This window comes from Lissotriton vulgaris, chromosome 6 (genome assembly GCF_964263255.1).
Source record: "Lissotriton vulgaris chromosome 6, aLisVul1.2, whole genome shotgun sequence".
NCBI classification, from domain to species: Eukaryota; Metazoa; Chordata; class Amphibia; order Caudata; family Salamandridae; genus Lissotriton; species Lissotriton vulgaris.
In genome coordinates this window covers 1,706,749,213-1,706,768,120 of record NC_141694.1, presented here as the reverse complement: position 1 = coordinate 1,706,768,120, position 18,908 = coordinate 1,706,749,213, and positions in this window count along the sequence as shown.

The window sequence follows — 18,908 nt, the reverse complement described above, 5'->3', positions numbered from 1 at the left end:
TGCCATACCAATCTTATTGTATCTGTAGAGGGTACTAAATTCATAGCCCCGCATTCAATTTTTTATGTTGGCCTACATGACAGTCTCAGCACTACATTAATCGGGTTATGATCACCGTGGAAATTAGGAAAAACTTCAGCTTACAATAAAAATTCCTCAAGAGTGGGAGAGATAAAAACCATAATCGATAGTGGTGGCACTGCCCCTTCCTCTAAAAGTTGGGACAGGTAGGTTGATGCTATCAGTTACAGCAGCAATGTCTATAACATTACGCATACCATGATTTCGCAAATGTTCCATTAGCTCCTCAGCCCGGCGGCAAATTTGCCGGCTGTTGCTAGGCATAACAACAGTGTCTTCGTTGGGGAGCTTTCCATTAAAATCGCCCCTATTTTGTCAGAGCCATTGCAGTACTTTAGGGTTGTGACAAAATCAAATAGTTTATGAAAGTTGCTATTCGGTGTGCTGTGGAAATCATTATTATAAAAATCCTGCGTATAAGGATTGGCTTATAAAAATAGCCCGATGGTAGAGAACAGATTTTTGATGGATTAATGGTTGTAATCTCCTGACTTTTCAACAAAGATCTTCCCATATATGGGCTACAAAAATTGATAACAATGCAATCCCCTTCTATGTTCTTAGGTGAATCACCTACCCACTCCACTCTTCATACCATGAGTATCTCTTTAGTGAATAGCACATTGAACATCTTGTTCTTAGATAATCAGTTCACACATTTACTGCACAGTTGATTCCAGGTTTCCCTCTGTTTATTCCTAAGGATTGGTACCCCTGCCAACACTAAGACATAGGAACAGGCTGCTGGTGGCAGTCCCAGCACATCTATATTAGGCCCAAGTTGATTCCTACTCAGGGTATCAGATGTGGTATTAGTGGGTATGCCCAAATTAGGTCGGTTAACAGACGGTCTATTAGTGCGTTCATACATAAAAATAGGGGCAAAATTGGATCAATCCTAGCCGTTGTTGATATGTTGTTGTTAGAAAAGAGAGAGTTTGGTGCTGTATTAACCTTAGGAAGAGGACACTCCCTTAGTTGAGTGCACGTTTTGCAAGAAGATGCGTCTGAGGGAACAGTGGACGGACGTATAACAATATGGGGTGGGTCAATGTTAGGTGAAACGTTGCATGAGGGGTTGAACCCCCCTCCCCGGGGATAACGTTAGTTTGAACTGTCCCTCCCCATTGGCTACTTTTATTCATGACAGTATCCAGATGGTCTAAGCGCTTCCATAAAGATGAGAATTTTATGTCTATCATATCACTAATCCATGAGCATACAGTGTTAGTGATGATGTCTCCAAGGTCTAATACTTCGAGTTTTACTGCTGTTTGGGCACAAATAGAATAGCTAGACTTCTCACTCGATGTTGATGCCGAAATACTGGTACTAGAAGATGGTTGTATCCAGAAGGACAAACAGCTGTGAGATGAGCTGGTGCAGGGTGGCTGTTTCCTATTAGTATACACCGCCTTTCCAACCTTCCTTTCGCATTTTCTAGTTGAAGCTACTGCACTTGTTGAGGTACCCATGATTGTTTGTGACACGGACGTGTAATTTTCCGCTCATAAGCGGTGTGTTATTGGGGCCAACTGGCTGATTTGGGGGGTCACAAGATACAATCATAAGCCCTGAATCAGCTAAGACCACTCCAAATGCAGGGCCGATCTGTCAAGCCCCATTACCCAAGGATAGTCTGCGCTCTGTTAGCTCTATCTCACTTGACACAATGCTGACCGTAATGGTAGGACGTGCAGGTGGTAGACCAATGCATTTCTCCATCACAAATGTTTTGCCAAGCTGTTACCAATCCAAATATTATAGGCAGAAACTCATACTCACACTCGCGCTCACCTCGGGCCTCTCAGCTGGTGCTCCTGTGTCTCTGGAAAGAGGGTGGGCCCAGCCCGGCCTCTGTCGTCCACTGACTGGTGCAGATGGGCCCTCTCTTGGCCCACGCATGGCCCGTGCTTCAGGAGCCCTGGGCGGGTTTTAGGTGCCTCCTGGCATGGCAGAACTGGCAGTGGCGGTGTGAGTGTGCTAGTTTATTTTAAAGTTTACATACCATATTACTTGTCTACCTAATTTTGTAGAGCATGGTCCAGCTAATGGGTGTTACAAAACACATCTGTTTGTAATGCACCATAGGTATGTAGAGGTATTGAACTTGTTATAAATCTTTGTATTCAAGAGTAACTCTGTGTACAGATGACAGTTGATGACTTGAGTTCATTATGCTGAACACAAGCTTTTTAGTACTGCAAAAAGGTTTCAACAGAAGTAAGTTTCTACGTAATAGATACTAACTTTTGAAGCAGCCTTGAGTTATTAGAAAGAATTGTGTCAGCATGACAATTCAAAGAAAATTAAATGCAGAAATGATCTGCATGTACTGCGCACTGTTCCCTGGAAAAGAAAATTATTTCCACAATATTTATAAAGTCTTCTTATTTGCACATATTATGTGTTTTTATTCATATCAAATCTAGTTATATCGTGTTTATGACATGCTTACATACATGTTTGAGCATTAAACATAAAGATACTGTAGTAAACAGTGGTCAATGGGGCATTATATACAATGAATCTAGGTATAGCTTTTCATGCCAAAACGTTATGATATATCCTTAATAGACATATTTACAGCTTGTTATATATATATGCACAGAAACTTGTATCTTCAATGAAGTGTTGATGGCTTTAACTTGTGAGCCAATGCCCAATGCATTTCGGGAACTGGTTCCCTTCATCAGGGGCGATATCCTATAAAGATGAGTGTTAACAATATTCAGATCTCTATTTTAAAAGCATATAGATTGAATTAAAAGACACAGTAGGGGGTACCATGTTGTAAATACTTAGTAATCAGGAACCTTATATGCCCACTAGAGCGTGCATTCAATAGGCTTCACCAATTTATCAAAAGCGTGTTTCTATTGCTCCACACAAATAAGGGAATTATAAAAGACGAGACATACCAAATAGTGTATTAGATATGAGCATTGTGACTAAAGGAATTCTGCTAGGAATTCAACATGCTCATCACCCTGTGCACCAGTGCTTTCAATTTGATATACCTGGGATGAACACAATGAAGTTTAGTGTTCGTCAATAAACCGTATAGAAAACTTCAAGCTGTAAAATAGCTTGCGTTCAATGAAACCTATGGCAAAAAGAATGGATATGAAATACATCAAACCTACTAAGCAATTTCTCACGTAAACAAACTAAAATGAAGGCGTATAATAAATACAACTACATAAGTGCCCGAAAATAAATATATACTGATGGCGAGTGTTTAAAAAAAAAAAAATTGAATCTCAAATCATTTTTACACACTCGTTGGTTGGTGGGTAAAATTCTAAATTGTGTAGGAGATAAGAGCTATCTATAACATCAAACTCATATAATAGAAAATATTGTGTACGTACCTCGCGTACGTGTTTACAACTATGTTGGAGAACATATGGTAATAATATCCTCGTGCCACGTAATTTCTTTCTCTCAACAAATGAATTATTTAATTAAAGAGGTCAAATGTTTAGACATATGCTATTGATAATCGTCTTACCAGATATCAAGATTGTCAGCGCGATGTATCGATGTCAGAACCTAACCATGCTTCAATGTGCGAACCCTTCAGCCGCTAGCCGCGTAAGGTTACCATACATGATTAAATGAGTGCGGAAGATAGACAAAGAAACCGGACTGAATAAAGTCACGGTGATTATACTCAATGTATGCGTGATCGTACCAATAACCCTCACAGTGTTTGGAAGTAAAGATGTATTATTCAATGTGTAAACCTGCATCTTAGATATGTACATATTGCGAGTAGGCAAGTTGGTGAATTTGTATATCGATCATGTGACACTGTGTTGAAATTCACGAAAAGAGACCGAAATCAAAATATTAATCCCCTCATATAATAATAATAACCGTAAACTTCCAAGCACAAATCAAATAGCGAAACAAACGTAACTACGTGTATATGAAGTGTTGTGTGGAAATTGTAGTTCCTCGTAGCTCACATCTATCTAATCATGGATAAATGCGTAAAAATAACTGAACGTGATGCAATTGTGGTTACAATTTTACAGAACAAATATACGTAGGAGACCTAAGTGATTAATGCTCATAAGTAAGTTGTACTCTAATAGTCTCAATGTTCAATGTTAAAAATTTCAATAAAAGAAGAAATGGGAATTAAATTAAACTTGGTGTGTACTGGTCTAGCAAATTTCACATATACATGAAATATATGTGTGTAACAATTAACAAAATGCAATATTCTAAAGTAAGTAGAATAACATAAATTCATAAATACCTATCACATAAATGCATATACATATTCTAATCCACTTGTGTTTCATCGGTGTGGAGTATGTATATATAACGATCTCCAAAATGCATGAATTAAAACAATGTTATCAGCTCATAGATGCATGTTCTTATATAATACATAAAGTGATACTGCTCTAAAACAAATGCCTATTTCGAAACAATAATAATCCATTTGTGTATGTAAACCATATATATATATATATATATATATATATATATATATATATATATATATATATATATATATATATACTGCAAGGCCAAGGTAAATGAATTTCAAATACAATCCTCATGTCAAGAAATGTATCTCCTATACATAACGTAAACTAGCATTACGTGAAAGTAATGAAATATTATATTACGTAATGTAACGCACATAATATTATTATATTTTAACATTCATGGACAAATAGTAAACATATGCCTATAACTTAGTTTCTCAAACCATGTTATGTTATAAATGAATGTGTTAAATTAACACTAGTCTATCTCATAGTTAATGTAATACGTGTTAAATTTTTTGTGCTTAAACAGAAAAAATATATGAATAAATAAAATTGTACTGATGTCAGATGTTGAAGTTGTGGTGTATTCCTATTAGTGTGCCAAAGCTGCATTGTCTATACCTAATATTCAACTCAAGCTAACGAGGTAGAAAAGTCTATTGCTATCTAAAAGTGCTTCTCAGTAACACTAAAGGTAGATGTTGTTATAAGAAACAACTCAGATCTAACCTATCATTCAATCCCTCCGGTGTAAGTGTTCTGAGGTAGTGTATCCAGTATGATTCCCTCTGTAATAATCTCATAGCATTGTCTTGTCCTTCTAATTTGGGTACAATTTCTACTATTTGTACCCGTGATTGAGATATCTGATGTTTCACTTCTATCCAGTGGTGAGCAACAGGAGCTGATTTATTTTGTGTTCTTATTGTGCTTTTATGCTCTCTCAATCTTGTTTTGAGTTTATGTTCAGTTTTGCCAATGTATGCTCTGCCTCATGGGCATTTAAGACAATATATTAAGTGCTTAGAGTCACAGTTGGCTGAATGTCTAAGTAAGATGTTCTGTCCTGTGACCGGATGAGTGAGTATGTTACCTAATATGATATTATTGCAGTGTATGCAATTATGACACCTGGTCGTGCCTTTGTAACTTTATTGTTGAGACAATTTAGGCGGACTTCTAATGATGTCTATCAGGTTTTTTCTGTGTGTATATGCGAAAATCGGTTTCTCATTGTAAACCCCATTGAAGTCTTTCTCACACGTGAGAAGGTCCCATCTTTTGTTGATGATATTTTCAATCTGGTTGGAAGATGTGGAAAATTTAGAGACAAAAGTAAACGCTGTGTTAGTTTTTTTGGGAGTCGGAGTTAATAGTGTACTTCGATCTTTTACTATAAACCTCTCCAGACTTTGTTGCAAGACTATTGAAGGATTCCCTCTTTCTTCAGATTTGGTAGTGTGCATTTGTATTTGTCTCTCCATCACATCTTTTTCAGAACATATTCTTTTGATTCGTAGAAAATGCGAATACGGAAGGTTAGTCATTAAACTCCTAGGATGAAAACTCGAATACATCAACGTGCTGTTCCGGTCTGCGGGTTTTGTATATTTATCTGTTGTCAATTTGTGGAGAGTTTCATTCTTGGCAATTAACACATCTAGGAAATTAACTTCTGATGCACTAATCGTTGATGTAAATTGTATTCTTGGGTTTCTAGTGTTGAGTTCATTAATCAAATTTTCCAATATTCCTTGATCTTTTGACCAAACCAGAAAGATGTCTTCTATGTATCGGCAATACTGTATGAGGCCCTCTGTCCAGTTATTGTTGGATAATATGTGATCTTGCTCAAATTTAGCCATGAACATGTTGGCATATGTGGGCACTCCAGAAAAACCCATACCGGATCCAGCTAGTTGCGCATAGTAGGTATCTTGCCACTTAAAATAACTGTTACTCAAAGAAAATTGCAGTAATTTTATGAGAAAAATGCATAGATCTTGTGGTAAATCCATTTGTAGTAGTGCCCATTCTGTGGCTTCCATTCCTTCTGTATGGGAAATAGATGTATACAATGCCGTAACATCAATCGTGCAAATAATCCAATCCTTATGAAAAAACTCCTGCATCATCTCAAGTTTCTTTAGGAAATCTGTGGTGTCCTTGATATATGTGCACCATGATTGCACAAATTGCTGAAAATGATGATCCAGAAATACTCCCAAAGGCTCAAAGATTGATTTGCAGCCTGAAACAATCTGGCGGAAAGGGGGATCTGTATGGTGTTTGTGGATCTTAGGAGTCATATAAATTTTTGGTCTTCTCGGGTTGTGTGACATGAGAAATGATTGAATTTGAGGTGTGATGACACCTAAATCTTCTGCTTCTTTTAGGAGATCATGTAACATATGAATCAATGCCATTGTGGGATCTGTATCCAGAGTCATGTATGTGTTGGTGTCTTTCACATGTTCATCCACTTTCTGGTTGTAGTAAAGAGTGTCCATTACAACTAGCGCAATTTTGGAAAAGGTGATGGACAGAGTTTCTGAATGATGCAGAATACTCCTACCCAGTCAAGAGATCAGGGCTTGATCCATCACCGTTTTTTAGCTCACTGCACCATCCCAGCTCAGAACCTGGCTATATGCAAATTAGTCTGTTCCTGTCCCAGTGCATGATGGGAACAGGGCAAACCAAACTACCAAGCCAATTCTTATACTGGGAAGGAGACAAGCTTCCGGGGACCGGTTTCTGGCATTTCAGCCGTCGTCGGCCCGGCTTGCTTGAATCCTGATGGTGCAATGAGCTAGGGACTCACGTCTGAGTATACCCTCCCACACTTAGTGTGGATAAAATCAATTTTGGAAAAGGTGATGGACAGAGTTTCTGAATGATGCAGAATACTCCTACCCAGTCAAGAGATCAGGGCTTGATCCATCACCGTTTTTTAGCTCACTGCACCATCCCAGCTCAGAACCTGGCTATATGCAAATTAGTCTGTTCCTGTCCCAGTGCATGATGGGAACAGGGCAAACCAAACTACCAAGCCAATTCTTATACTGGGAAGGAGACAAGCTTCCGGGGACCGGTTTCTGGCATTTCAGCTGTCGTCGGCCCGGTTTGCTTGAATCCTGATGGTGCAATGAGCTAGGGACTCACGTCTGAGTATACCCTCCCACACTCAGTGTGGATAAAATCAATTTTGGAAAAGGTGATGGACAGAGTTTCCGAATGATGCAGAATACTCCTACCCAGTCAAGAGATCAGGGCTTGATCCATCACCGTTTTTTAGCTCACTGCACCATCCCAGCTCAGAACCTGGCTATATGCAAATTAGTCTGTTCCTGTCCCAGTGCATGATGGGAACAGGGCAAACCAAACTACCAAGCCAATTCTTATACTGGGAAGGAGACAAGCTTCCGGGGACCGGTTTCTGGCATTTCAGCCGTCGTCGGCCCGGCTTGCTTGAATCCTGATGGTGCAATGAGCTAGGGACTCACGTCTGAGCATACCCTCCCACACTTAGTGTGGATAAAATCAATTGTGGAAAAGGTGATGGACAGAGTTTCTGAATGATGCAGAATACTCCTACCCAGTCAAGAGATCAGGGCTTGATCCATCACCGTTTTTTAGCTCACTGCACCATCCCAGCTCAGAACCTGGCTATATGCAAATTAGTCTGTTCCTGTCCCAGTGCGCGATGGGAACAGGGCAAACCAAACTACCAAGCCAATTCTTATACTGGGAAGGAGACAAGCTTCCGGGGACCGGTTTCTGGCATTTCAGCCGTCGTTGGCCCGGCTTGCTTGAATCCTGATGGTGCAATGAGCTAGGGACTCACATCTGAGTATACCCTCCCACACTTAGTGTGGATAAATCAATTTTGGAAAAGGTGATGGACAGAGTTTCTGAATGATGCAGAATACTCCTACCCAGTCAAGAGATCAGGGCTTGATCCATCACCGTTTTTTAGCTCACTGCACCATCCCAGCTCAGAACCTGGCTATATGCAAATTAGTCTGTTCCTGTCCCAGTGCATGATGGGAACAGGGCAAACCAAACTACCAAGCCAATTCTTATACTGGGATGGAGACAAGCTTCCGGGGACCGGTTTCTGGCATTTCAGCCGTCGTCGGCCCGGCTTGCTTGAATCCTGATGGTGCAATGAGCTAGGGACTCACGTCTAAGTATACCCTCCCACACTTAGTGTGGATAAAATCAATTTTGGAAAAGGTGACGGACAGAGTTTCTGAATGATGCAGAATACTCCTACCCAGTCAAGAGATCAGGGCTTGATCCATCACCGTTTTTTAGCTCACTGCACCATCCCAGCTCAGATCCTGGCTATATGCAAATTAGTCTGTTCCTGTCCCAGTGCATGATGGGAACAGGGCAAACCAAACTACCAAGCCAATTCTTATACTGGGAAGGAGACAAGCTTCCGGGGACCGGTTTCTGGCATTTCAGCCGTCGTCGGCCCGGCTTGCTTGAATCCTGATGGTGCAATGAGCTAGGGACTCACGTCTGAGTATACCCTCCCACACTTAGTGTGGATAAAATCAATTTTGGAAAAGGTGATGGACAGAGTTTCTGAATGATGCAGAATACTCCTACCCAGTCAAGAGATCAGGGCTTGATCCATCACCGTTTTTTAGCTCACTGCACCATCCCAGCTCAGAACCTGGCTATATGCAAATTAGTCTGTTCCTGTCCCAGTGCATGATGGGAACAGGGCAAACCAAACTACCAAGCCAATTCTTATACTGGGAAGGAGACAAGCTTCCGGGGACCGGTTTCTGGCATTTCAGCCGTCGTCGGCCCGGCTTGCTTGAATCCTGCTGGTGCAATGAGCTAGGGACTCACGTCTGAGTATACCCTCCCACACTTAGTGTGGATAAAATCAATTTTGGAAAAGGTGATGGACAGAGTTTCTGAATGATGCAGAATACTCCTACCCAGTCAAGAGATCAGGGCTTGATCCATCACCGTTTTTTAGCTCACTGCACCATCCCAGCTCAGAACCTGGCTACATGCAAATTAGTCTGTTCCTGTCCCAGTGCATGATGGGAACAGGGCAGACCAAACTACCAAGCCAATTCTTCAACAGAAAGGAGACAAGCTACCGGGGACCGGTTTCTGGCATTTCAGCCGTCATCGGCCCGGCTTGCTTGAATCCTGATGGTGCAATGAGCTAGGTGTTTACAACTATGTAGGAGAACATAGGGTAATAATATCCTGATGACATCTTTCTGTTTTGGTCAAAAGATCAAGGTCAAAAGATCAAGGAATATTGGAAAATTTGATTAATGAATTCGACACTAGAAACCCAAGAATACAATTTACATCAACGATTAGTGCATCAGAAGTTAATTTCCTGGAGGTGTTAATTGCCAAGAATGAAACTCTCCATAAATTGACAACAGATATATATACAAAACCCACAGACCGGAACAGCACGTTGATGTATTCGAGTTTTCATCCTAGGAGTTTAATTACTAACCTTCCCTATTCGCATTTTCTACAAATCAAAAGAATATGTTCTGAAAAAGATGTGATGGAGAGACAAATACAAATGCACACTACTAAATTTGAAGAAAGAGCGTATCCTTCAATAGTCTTGCAACAAAGTCTGGAGAGGTTGATGGTAAAAGATCGAAGTACACTGTTAACTCCGACTCTCAAAAAAACTAACACAGCGTTTACTTTTGTCTCTAAATTTTCCACATCTTCCAACCAAATTAAAAATATCATCAAGAAAAGAAGGGACCTTCTCACGTGTGAGAAAGACTTCAATGGGATTTACAATGAGAAACCGATTTTCGCATATACACGCGGAAAAAACCTGATGGGCATTATTAGACGTCCACCTAAATTGTCTCAACAAGAAAGTTACAGAAGCACGGCCAGATGTCATAATTGCATACACTGCAATAATATAACGTAAGCTCAAAACAAGATTGACAGAGCATAAAAGCACAATAAGAACACAAAATAAAGCAGCTCCTGTTGCTCACCACTGGATAGAAGCGAAACATCAGATATCTCAATTACGGGTACAAATAGTAGAAATTGTACCCAAATTAGAAGGACAAAACAATGCTATGAGATTATTACAGAGGGAATCATACTGGATACACTACCTCAGAACACTTACACCAGAAGGATTGAATGATAGGTTAGATCTGAGTTGTTTCTTATAACAACATCTACCTTTAGTGATACTGAGAAGCACTTTTAGATAGCAATAGACTTTTCTAACTCATTAGCTTGAGTTGAATATTAGGTATAGACAATGCAGCATTGGCACACTAATAGGAATACACCACAACTTCAACATCTGGCATCAGTACAATTTTATTTATTCATATATTTTTTCTGTTTATGCACATAAAATGTAACACGTATTACATTAACTATGAGATAGACTAGTGTTAATTTAACACATTCATGTATAACATAACATGGTTTGAGAAACTAAGTTATAGGCATTTTTATATGTTTACTATTTTTCCATGAATGTTAAAATATAATGATATGATGTGCGTTACATTACGTAATATATTATTTCATTTCTTTCACGTAATGCTAGTTTTCATTATGTATAGGAGATAAATTGCTTGACATGAGGATTGTATTTGGAATTCATTAACCTTGGCCTTGCAGTATATATATGTATATATATATATATATGGTTTACATACACAAATGGATTATTATTGTTTAGAAATAGGCATTTGTTTTAGAGCAGTATCACTTTATGTATTATATTAGAACATGCAGCTATGAGCTGATAACATTGTTTTAATTCATGCATTTTGGAGATCGTTATATATACATACTCCACAACGATGAAACACAAGTGGATTAGAATATGTAGATGCATTAATGTGATACGCATTTATGAATTTATGTTATTCTATTTACTTTAGATTATTGCATTTTGTATATTGTTATACACATATATTTCATGTATATGTGAAATGTGCTAGACCAGTACACACCAAGTTTAATTTACTTCCCATTTCTTCTTTTATTGACATTTTTAACATTGAACATTGAGACTATTAGAGTACAACTTAGTGATGAGCATTAATCACTTAGATCTCTTAGGTATATTTGTTTTGTAAAATTGTAACCACAATTGCATCATGCTCGGTTATTTTTACGCATTTATCCACAATTAGATAGATGTGAGCTACGAGGAACTACAATTCCCACATAACACTTCATATACACATAGTTACGTTTGTTTCGCTATTTGATTTGATCTTGGAAGTTTACGGTTATTATTATTATTATATGAGGGGATTAATATTTTGATTTCGTTCTCTTTTCGTGAATTTCAACACAGTGTCACATGATCAATATACAAATTCACCAACTTGCTTACTCGCAATATGTATATATCTAAGATGCAGGTTTACACATTGAATAATACATCTTTACTTCCAAACGCTGTGAGGGTTATTGGTAGGATCGCGCATACATTGAGTATAATCACCGTGACTTTATTGAGTCCGGTTTCTTGTCCATCTTCCGCACTATTTTAATCATGTATGGTAACCTTACGCGGCTAGCGGCTGAAGGGTTTGCACATTAAAGCATGGTTAGGTGCTGACATCGATACATCGCGCTGACAGTCTTGATATCTGGTAAGACGATTATCAATAGCATATGTCTCACCATTTGACCTGTTTTATTAAAAAGTTAACCTTGGCTAAGACGTAACTCATTGGAAATATAATTCATTTCTTGACAGAAAGAAATTACATGGCACGGGAATATTATTACCCTATGTTCTCCTACATAGTTGTAAACACGTACGCGAGGTACGTACACAATATTTTCTATTATATGAGTTTGATGTTATAGATAGCTCTTATCTCCTACACAATTTAGAATTTTACCCACCAAACAACGAGTGTGTAAAAATGATTTGAGATTCGATTTTTTTTTTAAACACTCGCCATCAGTATATATTTATTTTCGAGCACTTATGTAGTTGTATTTATTATACGCCTTCATTTTAGTTTGTTACGTGAGAAATCGCTTAGTAGGTTTGGTGTATTTCACATCCATTCTTTTTGCCATAGGTTTCAACACTAAACTTCATTGTTTTCATCCCAGGTACATCAAATTGAAAGCACTGATGCACACGGTGATGCACACTTTGAATTCCTAGCAGAATTCCTTTAGTCACAATGCTCATATCTAATACACTATTTGGTATGTCTCGTCTTTTATAATTCACTTAGTTGTGTGGAGCAATAGAAAAACGCTTTTGATAAATTGGTTAAGCTTATTGAATGCACGCTCTAGTGGGCATATAAGGTTCCTGATTACTAAGTATTTACAACATGGTACCCCCTACTGTGTCTTAATTCAATCTATATGCTTTTAATATACAGATGTGAATATTGTTAACACTCATCTTTATAGGATATCTCCCCTGATGAAGGGAACCAGTTCCCGAAATGCATTGGGCATTGGTTTACAAGTTAAAGACATCGACACTTCATTGAAGATACAAGTTTCTGTATATATACAACTAGCTGTAAATAGGTCTATTAAGGATATATCATAATGTTTTGGCATGAAAAGCTATACCTAGATTCATTGTATATAATGCCACATTGACCAATGTTTACTACAGTATCTTTATGTTTAATGCTCAAACATGTTTGCAAGCATGTCATAAACACTATATAACAAGATTTGATATGAATAAAAACACATAATATGTGCAAATAAGAAGACTTTATAAATATTGTGGAAATAATTTTCTTTCCCAGGAAACACTGTGCAGTACATGCAGATCCTTTCTGCATCTCATTTTCTTAAAATTTCAAGGTGTTAGCCAACACTTGTTTGTATTGCTGCCCCCCAAAAAGATTAACGCACAAACATACTTTTATTTAGTTAAACTTGATTAAAGATGTGAAATTTATTTCTTAATGTAGGTTTAGTGAGTTTCAAGTGTTTTATATACATAAAAGCTGTCCATAGTAGAACATTTGTTTTGGAACTGATATTCACTATTTCAAGGAACTTGGCTTTTTCTGAACTGTTGTATACTGAGGGTTTCCTATATATCTGTGGTAGATTGTTAATGTGCACTTTGCTAGCTGTAATGTGTATGGAATAGGGTCAATGTTGGACATAATGCATGCTTTCTACACCTAAGGGAGTTGTGTCTGTGGTCGCAGTAATCATGGCTGATGTAGCGTCCTCTCCAACCCGGGAGCATGCAAATGAATACGCCACACACAGAGCTCTAAATTGTATGCCTTTGTTTCTCTGCGAACATTCACACTCTGCTCTCTGATTACATCATAACTGTTAATAACCAAACCTTAACATCTATGAGCAAGTTACATACTTCCTCTGTTAAGTCCACCCATTACCACAAGGTTCCTAGCACACACAGGCACACTACACAACACTACATCTCCCCCTTTGTTAAATAAAAAGTACAAACAACACTTACATTAAATTTCTTTGATGAGTTTTTGAGGCACTTGCACTAATAGGCCCGATCGAGTAGCATGAAGTGGTTGAGATTCACTCTGTTCATGCACCGATGGTACAGTTTCTGATATTTGATCTGGACTGTCAGGTAGGACAGGCTCATTTGTGGGGTTAGGTGGAGTTTGCGGAGTTGCACTACACAGAACTCTGAGTAATGGCAGAAAAACTCGGTGGAATTCTGCAGAGTTCCGCTCCGCCCTAATAAATTCTGCAGGAGGGTGCCCATCATATTGTTTTGCATCACTACTTCTGAAGAGCACTTTTTAGGATGTGTGGCCTCCGACTCCAGAGACCAACCTTTTGACAACTGCACCTACATCACTAAAACTAGGGAGGATGCTAGTGCGCTTTATAGAAACATCAAAACTGTGGTAGAAAACACTATTTAAAAGAAAATGTTCTTATTTAAAAGAATAAGGCATGGCTAGTGGGAGGGCAGGGGTGACAATCTCTCTTTGTTAGAAACCCAAGGAATTATGTGAGACCCAGATGGTATGCAGCCAATCCCTCACAGTGTATATCTAGGTATCCCTAGCAGTGCCATCCCTACAACCCCATGATCCTGTGTTCATACTCTGCGGTGTATGTGTCACTTGTTCGACTAGACCTACCTGCAATCAAGCTACAAACAGGGGAGCGATCTGCCAGATCTTCTCAGCCTCTTGCAGACGATGCCTGTCCCTACTATCAGCCCGCTCTTGCAATGCCCACCTTGGTGTGCTTCAACTGCTTCCTCATCATGGAAATAGAAAGAGGATGTGATCCTCATGCACAGCGTTCTCATTAGGAACTAGACTGCTGACAATCACCATGGAAACAAAAGACACAGCGGTGGGTGCCATGTTGCTGAAATATTTACTGTATTTTCAAGTGGGTAGACTGCAGGAAATTATCACAATATGGTGCTTAATCATACTTTGGGATGGGTGGCCGGGGAAAACTTTGCCATGCGACAGAATCAGAGTGTTTTTGCAAACTCAGTGCAGAGTTGGAAACCTCTGCTAACTCCGCTGGGAAAGCGTAGTTCACCACACACCATTTATCATTTGTAGGTGCAGAAGCTGACAATCGCAGAGGTAGGTGCTTAGACGTGAGCTGCACTGTCTGGGACGATGAGCCGTCACCATGAGTCCTTTGAATGTCACAACTCTCAGAGGACTGACAGCAAACGGAGTGTCTGTTGTCCACTTTTGCTTGACTAGGACTAAGTCAGCTTCATTTGGATCTCCAACGCTGATCAGCATAAGTCTTCATTTTGCATGCCCTAGAAGTGTTGGTGACACTAACTTTGTCAGCACTTGAGGATCAGCCTACTGATTCATTGTGGCAACTTGGTTCCGACAACACCTTGAGACCCTCACAGGTGATTATACAAGAACCTTGATTGATTGATTGATTGATTGATTGACTGATGGCTCCCCAAAAAAGCAAGGTTGCTGGACTTTCACCTGTTGTGGAGTGGGAAGTTCACCGATAAGCATGGACGGCTTGGCACAGGGTTTGCTTTCATTCAATCCCCTCGATTGGTGCTCGATGGATTAGTCTTTTAAGTGTATCCATAAATCGTCACACAACACTATTTGCTTAGGGCCCCAGAGGTGTACTCTTTTGATGCTTGATATTCATTCTGATTAGGAACTCTGTGAATTCCTTGCTGTTAAATGGTGGGCCATTGTCAGATTTGAGAAGGGCGGGGATATACGATGCTGCAAAGATGTTGTCCATCAGCTCAATGACTATCATGGGTTTTTGATGATAACTCCTCTACCAAAGGGATAAGTTAATGCTCATTAATGACCATCATTAGACGGTGTCTATTTCCCAGGGGCCCAAAGAAATCAACTGCAATCCTTTCCCAAGCCTATGTAGAAGAGTCAGACATGACCAGGGGATGTTGCATCACTTTTGGGAAAAGGCAGTGGTAAAGATGACACTCTTTTAGATCCCAGCCAACTTGTTCGGTCTCTTAGGGCTCTTTTAGCTACAATGCCAAGATGTCCTTCATGGTCTAGTTAAATGACCTTCTTAAGCTCTCAGTTATGACAATTCTGGAGCCTTTCAATATAATACCTTCCTTGTTCACAGACAAAAAATCCTGTTCATTTTAGATTTTTTTTAATTCACATTATCAGTAAGAGGTTGAACAATCCTTCCCCAGGATTGAGTTAGAATGATGTCTCTAATGATAAGCATGTTCTTGTTAGCATTAGTAGCCTCAATAATCTCTTCAATTCGTGTGGCAGCTGGTGTACTAAAATTCACAATGAAGTTGATGTATTCCTCTGCTGTCTTGTTGTCTAAATATGACCATGTAGCAGTACCCATGAAAAATAATCTTATGTGTTGGTTTTTGTTAAGCGCATATATCACCCTGAGGTCTCATAGCGCTAGCCTGTACTCGGAAACCAAAAGAATGAAGAGAAAGGGAAACTGTCAGGGGGGAATAGGCTCAAAATAGCCAGATTTTGAGGGACTTGCGGAATTTCTTATAATTGTTTTAAATGCGAAGGTCCAGAGGCAAGGTGTTCCATATTATGGGAGCAAGTTTTGAAAACGATCTGCCACAGTTCTTAAACAGTGCGAATCGTTGGGACAGTTAGAAGTTTTTTACTGGCAGATCGAAGAGTTCTAGCTGGCTGATGTCTTTTCAGTTTATTAGCTAGATAGAGTGGACCTTGACTGTTAAGGTTTTTATGTACCAGACAGCAGATTTTAAAGTTGATCCGCTTCCTGATCGGGAGCCTGTGAAGGGTCTTCAGGTTGGGACCTGAGAGCAAGCGGGAGGAGGTATAGAGCCAGTCGGGGCCGCTGTGTTCTGCAGGACCTGGAGCTAATCAACAGGGTTTTGGTCTATACCCGGCTTTAAATACAATGGCATACTCGTACTCTTGCAGTCTCAAACCCCACCACTCAATGCAAGGGGTCACCTTGGTTTTTGGATTTTCAAAGAAGGTGAGTAGGGCTTGGTGGTCCTGTATGATAGTGAAACACTTTCCATACAGAAACACATGAAAATGTTTGCAGGCCCACACTACATCCAGACTGTCCTCCTCTGACTGAGAAGAGGCACCAATTGGGATAGGTCACAATGTTTCTCTGAGCATTTGGATGACAATTATGTTGGGCAATGATTGCCCCCAGCACCACCGGGTTTGCATTCACTGTGAACTCAGTCCATAGTTTAAGGTAAAAGTAGGCCATCATGGTTGCTTTCTCACTTGCATGTTTTATTCTTTTGAAGCATTGATCACATTCATCAAACCATTGGAATGGGGCACTTCATTTTGTCAACCCTCTCAATGGGGCACTTACAGTAGCAAAATCTTGAATGTGCCTTAAGCAATAACTGCTCATGCCTAAAAGAAGATTGCAACATAGTGACATCTTGTGGGGGCCAATTAGCTGACAGTGCTTTCACTTTATCAGGGTCATGAGTCATTCACCCATCGTAAAATAAGTGTACAAAGAATTTGAGTTTGGTCTTCTAAATCTCACGCTTTTCTGCATTCAGAGTGAGACCTTGATCAGCAAGTAATTGTCACACTTGTTTAAGAGCCTTATCATGCTCCTTTTGCATTGCTCCAAGTACCAGTGTCATCACTGTAGTCAAAAGCATTTTGACAGGTTGAATTATTCAACGTATAACATCCTGGAATATTTCTGCAGCTGACAACACTTCTAAATGCAACTTTTTGCATTTGAACAAACCAACATGAGTCGAAAAAGCAATGATGTACCTCTAATTCTCTTACAATCACTTGTTCAGGTCAAGACAGCAGGGCAAAAAACATATATTTTTTTAATTCTGTGCGATTTTCACAAAATATTTGCAAATGTCCCTGTGAATTCATAAAACCCAGAGCACTGTCTACCATGCTTGTTTATAATCAAGCCCCCCGATGGGCCAGGTCCTGGGGACAGGCAGAATTTGATACAAATATTGGAGGGGGCACATGTGTCCCTCTTTGAGGGCATATTTTTCGCCTTGGGGAGCATCACCTTCCCTGTGCTTATGTAAATTATAACAGGGGAACCTCGTGGCCCCCACTGTCCCCTGGGACCCCCACCTGCCTGTGGGTTAATAGAAAGTGATGGTGGCCTTGTGGAGCCTCTGGATGCAGGTATTATCACCTCCCTGGGGCTACATTGAAAATAATGGGAGAGCCACGCGGACCTCCCTCTGTCCCAGGGACCACCACCTCACTGGGGCTAAAAACTTTAAAAAGTTGGAGGGGGCCATGCAGTCCCCCTCTCGGGCCACATATGGCCCCATGGGCCACTACATCCCGGGGCCACTCCAATCAAAGAAAGGAGGGGGCTGTGCAGTCCCTGGGGACCAACACACCACAGTGGTGGCTCCTTCTATGTCTCATGGTGAACACGGACAGGACATAGCTGTTTGGCAGGAGCTGTCAGCTACTATCTAGCAAAAACAAACACTCCACTCCCAGAGTGCAGGAGCTGTCAACCCGCTTCCACCTGCTGGAAGCAGAGATTTGATCTCTTTCCCTGCCCACAGACATGCGGCAGGGAAACAGATGAAAGTATTTCTCCTGCATCCCACTCATGACTCATGCCCTTTCTCACAGACTTACACACTCATGAAGGTACATGCAAACCCACTGAGACACTCTCACACTTACTCACAGACCCACTAAGACACTCGCTGAGACACTCTTGCACCCACTCAGACACCAACTCACAGACTCACAAACTCACTCACAGGCTCACTCACGGACTGACTCACACACACAGAGGCACTCACAAACCCACTCAAACACTCCCACTCCCATTCACAGATATACTCAGACACTCATGAACTCACCCAGACACTCATGCACCCACTCACAGACCCATTCAGAGACTCATGCACCCACCCACACACCCAGTGAGACACTTATGCAGCCCCTCTCAGGTCCACTCAGATGCTCAACCACCCAGTCACACACCCTTTGAGACACTCATGCATTCATTCACTTACTCACTCACCCACTGAGACAC